At 56.0% G+C, this 10342-nt stretch overlaps 3 non-coding genes across 3 annotated transcripts in view; all 3 read right to left on the reverse strand.

Moving 5' to 3' along the window:
- The window catches only part of LOC139968461 (large subunit ribosomal RNA), a 4027-nt gene extending 3200 nt beyond the window's left edge, over positions 1-827 (reverse strand). The window contains exon 1 of the ribosomal RNA XR_011793458.1: positions 1-827. This exon is cut by the window's left edge and continues 3200 nt beyond it. This is a non-coding gene — a ribosomal RNA (large subunit ribosomal RNA).
- A 434-nt stretch (positions 828-1261) lies between these two features.
- Positions 1262-1421, reverse strand: LOC139968231 (5.8S ribosomal RNA). Its single transcript, XR_011793268.1, has one exon. It is a non-coding gene; the product is annotated as a 5.8S ribosomal RNA (ribosomal RNA).
- A 605-nt stretch (positions 1422-2026) lies between these two features.
- LOC139968363 (small subunit ribosomal RNA) lies at positions 2027-3905 on the reverse strand. The gene has a single exon (XR_011793368.1). It is a non-coding gene; the product is annotated as a small subunit ribosomal RNA (ribosomal RNA).
- Between the last annotated feature and the right edge of the window lie 6437 nt (positions 3906-10342).

A 10342-nucleotide genomic window follows, 5' to 3' on the forward strand; every position in this document is an offset into this window, starting at 1 on the left:
GAGACCGGACCCTCCGGATCCCGCCGGCCACGCGACAGCAAGCTGTGCACGCGACCGACGGAGACGCCGGTGGCCCGGACCCCGCTGCCTGAACCCCCGGGGGGGCAGGCCGTCACGCAGAGTCCTCGACAGAGAGCGCAGTGAGCAACCGTGACGGGCGGCGTAAGACGGCGAGGGCCGAAGCCCCCGCACGCCGCAGCCTCGCCCGCCCCTCTGCTCCGCTCTTCGGTCGGTCGCCGGGAAGGGCGCCGAACGGTAGAAGTGCGACGCGGACCGGACGGCGAAGCGCCGCGGGTCGGTCCCGAGGGATCCGAACCCGCACACGCTGCCGCGCCGACCGCGCCTGAATCAACCGGACGCCCCATGTAGCATGCGGCACTCATCCGTTTACTTCTTGGCAGTTTCACGCAATGTTGAACCCTCTCTTCAAAGTTCTTTTCAACGTTCCCTCACGGTACTTGTTGACTATCGGTCTCGTGCATAGTATTGAGCCTTGGATGGAGTTCACCACCCCTCTTTGGGCTGCATTCTAAAACAACCCGACTCTTGGAAAGCTTTCCCTCCGGCCTTCGAGTCCGCCCTACGGGCCTTACACCCGCTGCGGGTAAGCTGCAGCCCCGATCACAGTGGACTGCGGCCGGACTCTGTCGACCGGAGTTCAGTTTCCTTACGCCACAGGTCCCTCGCACCGCAAACGGGCGCGGGGATTCGGCGATGGGCTCTTCCTGCTTCGCTCGCCGCTACTGAAGGAATCCTTGTTAGTTTCTTTTCTCTCCGCTTAGTGATATGCTTAAATCCAGCGGGTAATCTCATCCGATCTGAGGTCTGGAATCGTGAAAGACACGTGGAACGTGATCGGAGTCATAGCGGCGACCCGGGGTCTCTCCTTCCCCGGCGCTCCCCGAAGAATCGGGTCGCCGGCGGGAAAGGGTGGCCTACCATGCGCCTGCGAGAACGCAGACGGGAGGACGAGAGACCCCGCGATTGGGTCGACCGGCTCTGCCCGGCAGAGGCTCCTCGACCGTTCCGGGGGGTCGGACGCTGGACCGCACCACGGGCGCATACGTCTACACCCCGATGGCACGTCGCACGACCGACGAACCCCCGGTTACCGATCGAGCCTGCTCGCCGAGTTTCACCGGCGCCGACATCACAGAACTCCATCTGACACTGACCCGACGCAGCCGGCCGTCGAAGGGACGGCTGCGGCCGGGCGCTCCTCCGGCGCGCGAACACGCCGACTCTGTGAGTGATTGTCTTCAGACGCTCAGACGGACGTGGCTCGAGGAGCAGAGCATCCCCGAGCCGCCATTTGCGTTCGAATAAGTCGATGATCAGTGAGTTCTGCAATTCACATGAATTCTCGCATCTAACTGCGTTCTTCATCGACGCACGAGCCGAGTGATCCACCACCAAGAATTGTCATTTGCCACTGGAAGACTCCCGCGTTCGCAAACTCTCCTCAGAGCCGAGGGAAGAAGTGGAACGGAAGGAGAAAGGACACGGGGACTCTGTGCCTTCTTTGCTTGTGACTGGAAAGAAATATCCTCCGTCGAGCCGAGGGGGGAAGCGGGCTCCCTCCTTCCCCCCACCGCCGCGAGGGCGGGTCGCGCGAGTCAGACTCGCCGACTGGGGGGAAATCGGGCGACACCGGTGCCCCTTCTCTGCCCTGCGGAGAATGCCTCGAGGAGCGCCGCGCCGCGGACGGCGACGGCGTCTCCACCCTTGCGGGACTTCTCCCTCGAAGCTACCGGGAGCGCGAGACTCCGTGAGACAGACGACGAGAGAAGAACCGGGTACTCCCCGGGCTGGTCTGTGTGTGACACGCCCGTCTCCTTTTTGTCGGAGAGAGCGAAGGCGAAGCGCGGGGTCTGACCTCGACCGTGGAACGGGGAAGGAGGCGGTGAAAACCCCGCTCGAGTCCCCCCGGCTTTTCCAATTTGCTCTCTCCGCGTGTCTCTCTGTGACGGCTTTTCCGACATTCCCCCTTTGTTCCCTCTCCGATCACGGAGGGGAAGGGTTCTGTTAATGATCCTTCCGCAGGTTCACCTACGGAAACCTTGTTACGACTTTTACTTCCTCTAAATGATCAAGTTTGACCGTCTTCTCGTCGCGCCTCGACAACCGGCCGAAGCCGGGGGTGCCAGACGGTCGATCCGATGGCCTCACTAAGTCATTCGATCGGTAGTAGCGACGGGCGGTGTGTACAAAGGGCAGGGACGTAATCAATGCGAGCTGATGACTCGCGTTTACTTGGAATTCCTCGTTCAAGGGACACAATTACAAGTCCCTGTCCCCAGCACGGAGAAGTCTCAGCGGATTACCCGGACCTTTCGGCCGAGGGCAAATGTACCCGCTGCTTGCGCCAGTGTAGCGCGCGTGCGGCCCCGGACATCTAAGGGCATCACAGACCTGTTATTGCTCCATCTCGTATGGCTGAAAGCCATTTGTCCCTCTAAGAAGTTCGCGGCTCACCACGACGGGTGGCCGGACTATTTAGCAAGCAAGAGTCTCGTTCGTTATCGGAATTAACCAGACAAATCACTCCACCAACTAAGAACGGCCATGCACCACCATCCACAAAATCAAGAAAGAGCTCTCAATCTGTCAATCCTCACTGTGTCCGGGCCGGGTAGGTTTCCCCGTGTTGAGTCAAATTAAGCCGCAGGCTCCACTCCTGGTGGTGCCCTTCCGTCAATTCCTTTAAGTTTCAGCTTTGCAACCATACTTCCCCCGGAACCCAAAGACTTTGGTTTTCCGGAGAGTTGCCCGCCGCGTCATGGGAGGAACGCCGGCGAATTACGAGTCGGTATCGTTTATGGTCGGAACTAGGGCGGTATCTGATCGCCTTCGATCCTCCGACTTTCGTTCTTGATCAATGAAGACATTCTTGGCAAATGCTTTCGCTGTCGGGCGTCTTGCGACGATCCAAGAATTTCACCTCTCACGCCCGCAATACGAATGCCCCCGGCAGTCCCTCTTGATCATTACCTCAGGATCTCAAGACCAACGAAATAGAACCGAGGTCCTCTTCCACTATTCCATGCTGAGCTGTTCGGGCACTTTGGCCTGCTTTGAACACTTCAATTTTCTCAAAGTAAACGTTCCAGTCTCGCACGGCACTCAGTTAAGAGCACCGCACGACCAACCGAATCACTGGCCGGGAAAAATCTCCCACGACTCCCGTTTGACGGGGAGAAGGGGAACGGGCAGTGCACGCCTCACGGCGGACCGCCCGCCCCGGCCAGAAATCCGACTACGAGCTTTTTAACTGCAGCAAATTTAATATACGCTGCTGGAGCTGGAATTACCGCGGCTGCTGGCACCAGACTTGCCCTCCAGTAGATCCTCGTTAAAGGATTTAAAGTGTACTCATTCCGATCACAGGGCCTCCGAAGAGGCCTGTATCGTTATTTTTTGTCACTACCTCCCCGTGTCAGGAGTGGGTAATTTGCGTGCCTGCTGCCTTCCTTGGATGTGGTAGCCGTTTCTCAGGCTCCCTCTCCGGAATCGAACCCTGATTCTCCGTTACCCGTCACAACCATGATAAGCGCATAACTTACCATCGAAAGTTGATAGAGCAGACTTTTGAAGGGAGCGTCGCCGGTGCAAGACCGTGCGATCGGCATGATTATCTAGAGTTCACCAGCGGAGACCGGACCCCGAAAGGACCGGGCTGGCCTTGTTCCTAATAAGAGCACGCTTCCCCCGAAGGGTCGGCGCTTTGTTGCATGTATTAGCTCTAGAATTACCACAGTTATCCATGGTATAAGACTTTCTCCAATAAACCATAACTGATCTAATGAGCCATCTGCAGTTTCTCTTGTATGTTCAGGATTGTACTTAGACGTGCATGGCTTAATCTTTGAGACAAGCATATGACTACTGGCAGGATCAACCAGGTAACGGTCGACAGAACCGGGCTGGGCCCGTTCGCCGTCCGGGAGTCGCTCTCGCACTCCCCTCTCTCTCTCTCTGAATTCTCAATTGTCGATGCCGTGCTATTACGGTACAGTGATCGAAGAACCGCCCGAAGGGATTCTCGAGGTGTGTATCTCTACCCGAGTCGACTGGGTCGTCTCGAGAGGAGTCGCAGTGGTCCCGCCTCGGAGACGGGACCGGTTCGAAGCGACGCGGGAGGGCGACGGCTCGTCCACTGGAACAGGGGAGAGCAATCGCACGCCTCGAGCGTGCATTCGTTGCTTGGATGAAAAAGCCCGTACCGAGCGCCGAGTGCAACACATGGTCGCAGCAACGGCAGCATGCCCGAACGGGTCCCGTGGAGAAAGCTCGATATCTGACGACACCGAGGTCCTGCTCTTTCTCCACCGGGGGTTCTGCGGATGAAAAGGCTCAATATCTGAACGTCGATATATACGTGTGCACGGAGGGACACCTCTGCTCACGGGGCGAGTGGGTGAAAACCCCCGCTCTGAGCGCCGAGTTGCAACACATGGTCGCGATGAAACGACGGCTGACCCTACCGAAAGGGCCCGCTGGAGTCCAACCATGACACGTATACACACACGACAGACATTAAAAGCCTTCTCGAGTCTTGGATCGACTCTACTACCCCCCTCATATATAGAATCCGATTCACTCTGCCCGCTCGTTCTGACCATTGGATCACACACTTAAGCCAATACCCGCTACACTTAAGAGATCTCGAAATCTCGAACGAGACCCAGATTCTCTGCGGGTGAGTCGGGCGGCCTGCCGTCGCCGTCGGCTTGCCGTTTGCCTTTCGCCTGGTCGCATGGCACTCGTGCCATCGACCACGCAACGCGAGAGGCCTTCTCCCTTCTCCTTTCTCTCTCATCTCTACTCTCTCTCTTCTCCACCGGGGGTTCTGCGGATGAAAAAGCTCAATATCTGGGATTGTATATATACATATGCACGAAAGAACCTTCTACTCACGGGGCGAGTGGGTGAAAACCCCCGCACCGAGCGCCGAGTTGCAACACATGGTCGCGATGAAACGACGGCTGACCCTACCGAGAAGGCCAGCAAGGGTCTGACGTGCAAAAACATATTTACGCACCACAGGCAAGGAGCCTTTTCGAGTCTCGGGTGGACTCCCGTCCGCGAAAGCTTCATATCTGAACGTCGATATATACGTGTGCACGGAGGGACACCTCTGCTCACGGGGCGAGTGGGTGAAAACCCCCGCTCTGAGCGCCGAGTTGCAACACATGGTCGCGATGAAACGACGGCTGACCCTACCGAAAGGGCCCGCTGGAGTCCAACCATGACACGCATACACACACGACAGACATTAAAAGCCTTCTCGAGTCTTGGATCGACTCTACTACCCCCCTCATATATAGAATCCGATTCACTCTGCCCGCTCGTTCTGACCATTGGATCACACAACTTAAGCCAATACCCGCTACACTAAAGAGATCTCAAAATCTCGGACGAGAGCCACACCTTGCGGATGCATCGGGCGGCCTGCCGTCGAGGTCGGCCGTCGCCCCGTCTCACAGACTCGTGCAACACGACGAGTCCCAGCCTACGCCTGTGTGCATCACCGTCGGCCTAAATCTCGGCCCCTCGCCCGGTCGCATGACACTCGTGCCATCGACCGCACCATCGACCTTCTCACCCGGGAGCAACCCGTGTTTTCAGAGGAGTGCCGGGGTTGCTCCCGTGCCGGGTATGTCTTGTCCGGCGGCGCCCCGTCTCACAGACTCGTGCAACGACAACGGGTCCCATGCCTACGCATGTGTGCATCACCGTCGGCTAATTACTCGGCCCTCGCCCGGTCGCATGACACTCGTGCCGTCGATCACACCATCGACCTTCTCACATGGGAGCGACCCGTATTTTCAGAGGAGTGTCGGGGTTGCTCCCGTGCCGGATATATCTTGACGAAATCAAGGAGATATATGAGGAAACTTCTACAATTTGAAGATCGACCGGCGAGACAAGACACTCCCCTTAATATATAATCCGATTCACTCTGCCCACTCATTCTGACCATTGGGTCACACACTTAAGCCAATACCCGTTACACTAAAGTTGACCATGTTTTGTTTTTTTTGATATTATTATTATTATTTTTTTTTTGTCAACGTCCTCTGTAACGAAGTCAAAACTCTATGCATGTGTTCGCGTGTCGTTCTGCCGTCTCCGCCGGGCACATCCCCAGCCAGCGCCCGATACATTTCAGTTGACAACGGTCACAACTCTATGCATGTGCTCGTGGGTCGTTCTGCCGTCAACGTCGGGAAACACACAGGCCAGTACCCGCTACATTAAAATTGACAATGGTCACAACTCTATGCATGTGCTCGTGGGTCGTTCTACCGTCAACGTCGGGCGCACACAGGCCAGTACCCGATACATGCAAGTTGACAGTGGTCACAAACTCTATGCATGTGTTCGCGTGTCGTTCTGCCGTCTCCGCCGGGCACATCCAGCCAGCGCCCGATACATTCAAGTTGACAACGGTCACAACTCTATGCATGTGCTCGTGGGTCGTTCTACCGTCAACGTCGGGCGCACACAGGCCAGTACCCGATACATGCAAGTTGACAATGGTCACAAACTCTATGCATGTGTTCGCGTGTCGTTCTGCCGTCTCCGCCGGGCACATCCCAGCCAGCGCCCGATACATTCAAGTTGACAACGGTCACAACTCTATGCATGTGTTCGCGTGTCGTTCTGCCGTCTCCGCCGGGCACATCCCAGCCAGCGCCCGATACATTAAAGTTGACAACGGTCACAACTCTATGCATGTGCTCGTGGGTCGTTCTACCGTCAACGTCGGGCGCACACAGGCCAGTACCCGATACATGCAAGTTGACAGTGGTCACAAACTCTATGCATGTGTTCGCGTGTCGTTCTGCCGTCTCCGCCGGGCACATCCCAGCCAGCGCCCGATACATTCAAGTTGACAACGGTCACAACTCTATGCATGTGTTCGCGTGTCGTTCTGCCGTCTCCGCCGGGCACATCCCAGCCAGCGCCCGATACATTCAAGTTGACAATGGTCACAACTCTATGCATGTGTTCGCGGGTCGTTCTACCGTCACCGTCGGGCACACTTGAGCCAGTACCCGCTTGACTTTTTTTTTTTTTTTTTAAGTCAACGTCTTCTTCAAGGAAGTCCAAATTCTATGCATGTGTTCGTGGGTCGTTCTGCCGTCTCCGTCGGGCACACACAGGCCAGCGCCCGATACATTCAAGTTGACAGTGGTCAAAACTCTATGCATGTGTTCGCGTGTCGTTCTGCCGTCTCCGCCGCGCACATCCTAGCCAGCGCCCGATACATTCAAGTTGACGATGGTCACAACACTATGCATGTGTTCGCGTGTCGTTCTGCCGTCTCCGCCGGGCGCATCCCAGCCAGCGCCCGATACATTCAAGTTGACAACGGTCACAACTCTATGCATGTGCTCGTGGGTCGTTCTACCGTCAACGTCGGGCGCACACAGGCCAGTACCCGATTCATGCAAGTTGACAACGGTCACAAACTCTATGCATGTGTTCGCGTGTCGTTCTGCCGTCTCCGCCGGGCACATCCCAGCCAGCGCCCGATACATTCAAGTTGACAACGGTCACAAACTCTATGCATGTGTTCGCGTGTCGTTCTGCCGTCTCCGCCGGGCACATCCCAGCCAGCGCCCGATACATTCAAGTTGACAATGGTCACAACTCTATGCATGTGTTCGCGGGTCGTTCTACCGTCACCGTCGGGCACACTTGAGCCAGTACCCGCTTGACTTTTTTTTTTTTTTTTTTATGTCAACGTCTTCTTCAAGGAAGTCCAAATTCTATGCATGTGTTCGTGGGTCGTTCTGCCGTCTCCGTCGGGCACACACAGGCCAGCGCCCGATACATTCAAGTTGACAATGGTCACAACTCTATGCATGTGTTCGCGGGTCGTTCTGCCGTCAACGTCGGGCACACACAGGCCAGTACCCGATACACGCAAGTTGACAATGGTCACAAACTCTATGCATGTGTTCGCGTGTCGTTCTGCCGTCTCCGCCGCGCACATCCTAGCCAGCGCCCGATACATTAAAGTTGACAGTGGTCAAAACTCTATGCATGTGTTCGCGTGTCGTTCTGCCGTCTCCGCCGCGCACATCCTAGCCAGCGCCCGATACATTCAAGTTGACGACGGTCACAACACTATGAATGTGTTCGCGTGTCGTTCTGCCGTCTCCGCCGGGCGCATCCCAGCCAGCGCCCGATACATTCAAGTTGACAACGGTCACAACTCTATGCATGTGCTCGCGGGTCGTTCTGCCGTCAACGTCGGGCGCACACAGGCCAGTACCCGATTCATGCAAGTTGACAACGGTCACAAACTCTATGCATGTGTTCGCGTGTCGTTCTGCCGTCTCCGCCGGGCACATCCCAGCCAGCGCCCGATACATTCAAGTTGACAACGGTCACAAACTCTATGCATGTGTTCGCGTGTCGTTCTGCCGTCTCCGCCGGGCACATCCCCAGCCAGCGCCCGATACATTCAAGTTGACAATGGTCACAACTCTATGCATGTGTTCGCGGGTCGTTCTACCGTCACCGTCGGGCACACTTGAGCCAGTACCCGCTTGACTTTTTTTTTTTTTTATGTCAACGTCTTCTTCAAGGAAGTCCAAATTCTATGCATGTGTTCGTGGGTCGTTCTGCCGTCTCCGTCGGGCACACAATCAAGCCAGCGCCCGATACATTCAAGTTGACGATGGTCACAACACTATGCATGTGTTCGCGGGTCGTTCTGCCGTCAACGTCGGGCACACACAGGCCAGTACCCGATACATTCAAGTTGACAACGGTCACAACTCTATGCATGTGCTCGTGGGTCGTTCTACCGTCAACGTCGGGCGCACACAGGCCAGTACCCGATTCATGCAAGTTGACAACGGTCACAAACTCTATGCATGTGTTCGCGTGTCGTTCTGCCGTCTCCGCCGGGCACATCCCAGCCAGCGCCCGATACATTCAAGTTGACAACGGTCACAAACTCTATGCATGTGTTCGCGTGTCGTTCTGCCGTCTCCGCCGGGCACATCCCAGCCAGCGCCCGATACATTCAAGTTGACAATGGTCACAACTCTATGCATGTGTTCGCGGGTCGTTCTACCGTCACCGTCGGGCACACTTGAGCCAGTACCCGCTTGACTTTTTTTTTTTTTTTTTTATGTCAACGTCTTCTTCAAGGAAGTCCAAATTCTATGCATGTGTTCGTGGGTCGTTCTGCCGTCTCCGTCGGGCACACAATCAAGCCAGCGCCCGATACATTCAAGTTGACAATGGTCACAACTCTATGCATGTGTTCGCGGGTCGTTCTGCCGTCAACGTCGGGCACACACAGGCCAGTACCCGATACACGCAAGTTGACAACGGTCACAAACTCTATGCATGTGCTCGTGGGTCGTTCTACCGTCAACGTCGGGCGCACACAGGCCAGTACCCGATTCATGCAAGTTGACAACGGTCACAAACTCTATGCATGTGTTCGCGTGTCGTTCTGCCGTCTCCGCCGGGCACATCCCAGCCAGCGCCCGATACATTCAAGTTGACAACGGTCACAAACTCTATGCATGTGTTCGCGTGTCGTTCTGCCGTCGGGCAAACCTATGCCAATACCCGCTTGATTTTTTTGTATTTATTATTTTTTTTTTTTTGTCAAGTCTTCTTTAACGACGTCACAACTCTATGCATGTGTCCGTGTGTCGTTCTGCCGTCTCCGTCGGGCACACACAGGCCGCTAGTACCCGATACATGCAAGTTGACAATCTTCACAAACTCTATGCATGTGTTCGTGTGTCGTTCTACCGTCGGGCAAACCTATGCCAATACCCGCTCGATTTTTTGTATTTATTTATTTTATTTTTTTTTGTCAAGTCTTCTTTAACGACGTCACAACACTATGCATGTGTTCGCGTGTCGTTCTGCCGTCTCCGCCGGGCACATCCCAGCCAGCGCCCGATACGTTCAAGTTGACGACGGTCACATCTCTATGCATGTGTCCGTGTGTCGTTCTTCCCGCCTCCGTCGGGCACATCCTAGCCAGTACCCGCTACACTAAAGTTGGCAATATTTTCGCGGGGTGGGGGCTCGTCATCTCTGACGAGGTCACAACTCTATGCGTGTGCTCGTCGGTCCTTCTGCCGTCTCCGTCGGGCACACGTAAGCCAATGCCCGCTACACTAAAGGGTCGCGAACATTCGATCGACCCCCTCTCGTGCACTCCCTGCCGACGACGCTCTCGGTCGACTCGGTCTCGCGCACCGTCTCTCCGACTGGTGCTATCGAACGACACACCGAGTCCCAGATCTGTGCACGTGCATCGGAGGCGCCTACGGTCGACCGCCGGGTGGGTATT

The sequence above is a fragment of the Apostichopus japonicus genome, chromosome 5, assembly GCF_037975245.1.
Source record: "Apostichopus japonicus isolate 1M-3 chromosome 5, ASM3797524v1, whole genome shotgun sequence".
NCBI lineage: Eukaryota > Metazoa > Echinodermata > Holothuroidea > Aspidochirotida > Stichopodidae > Apostichopus > Apostichopus japonicus.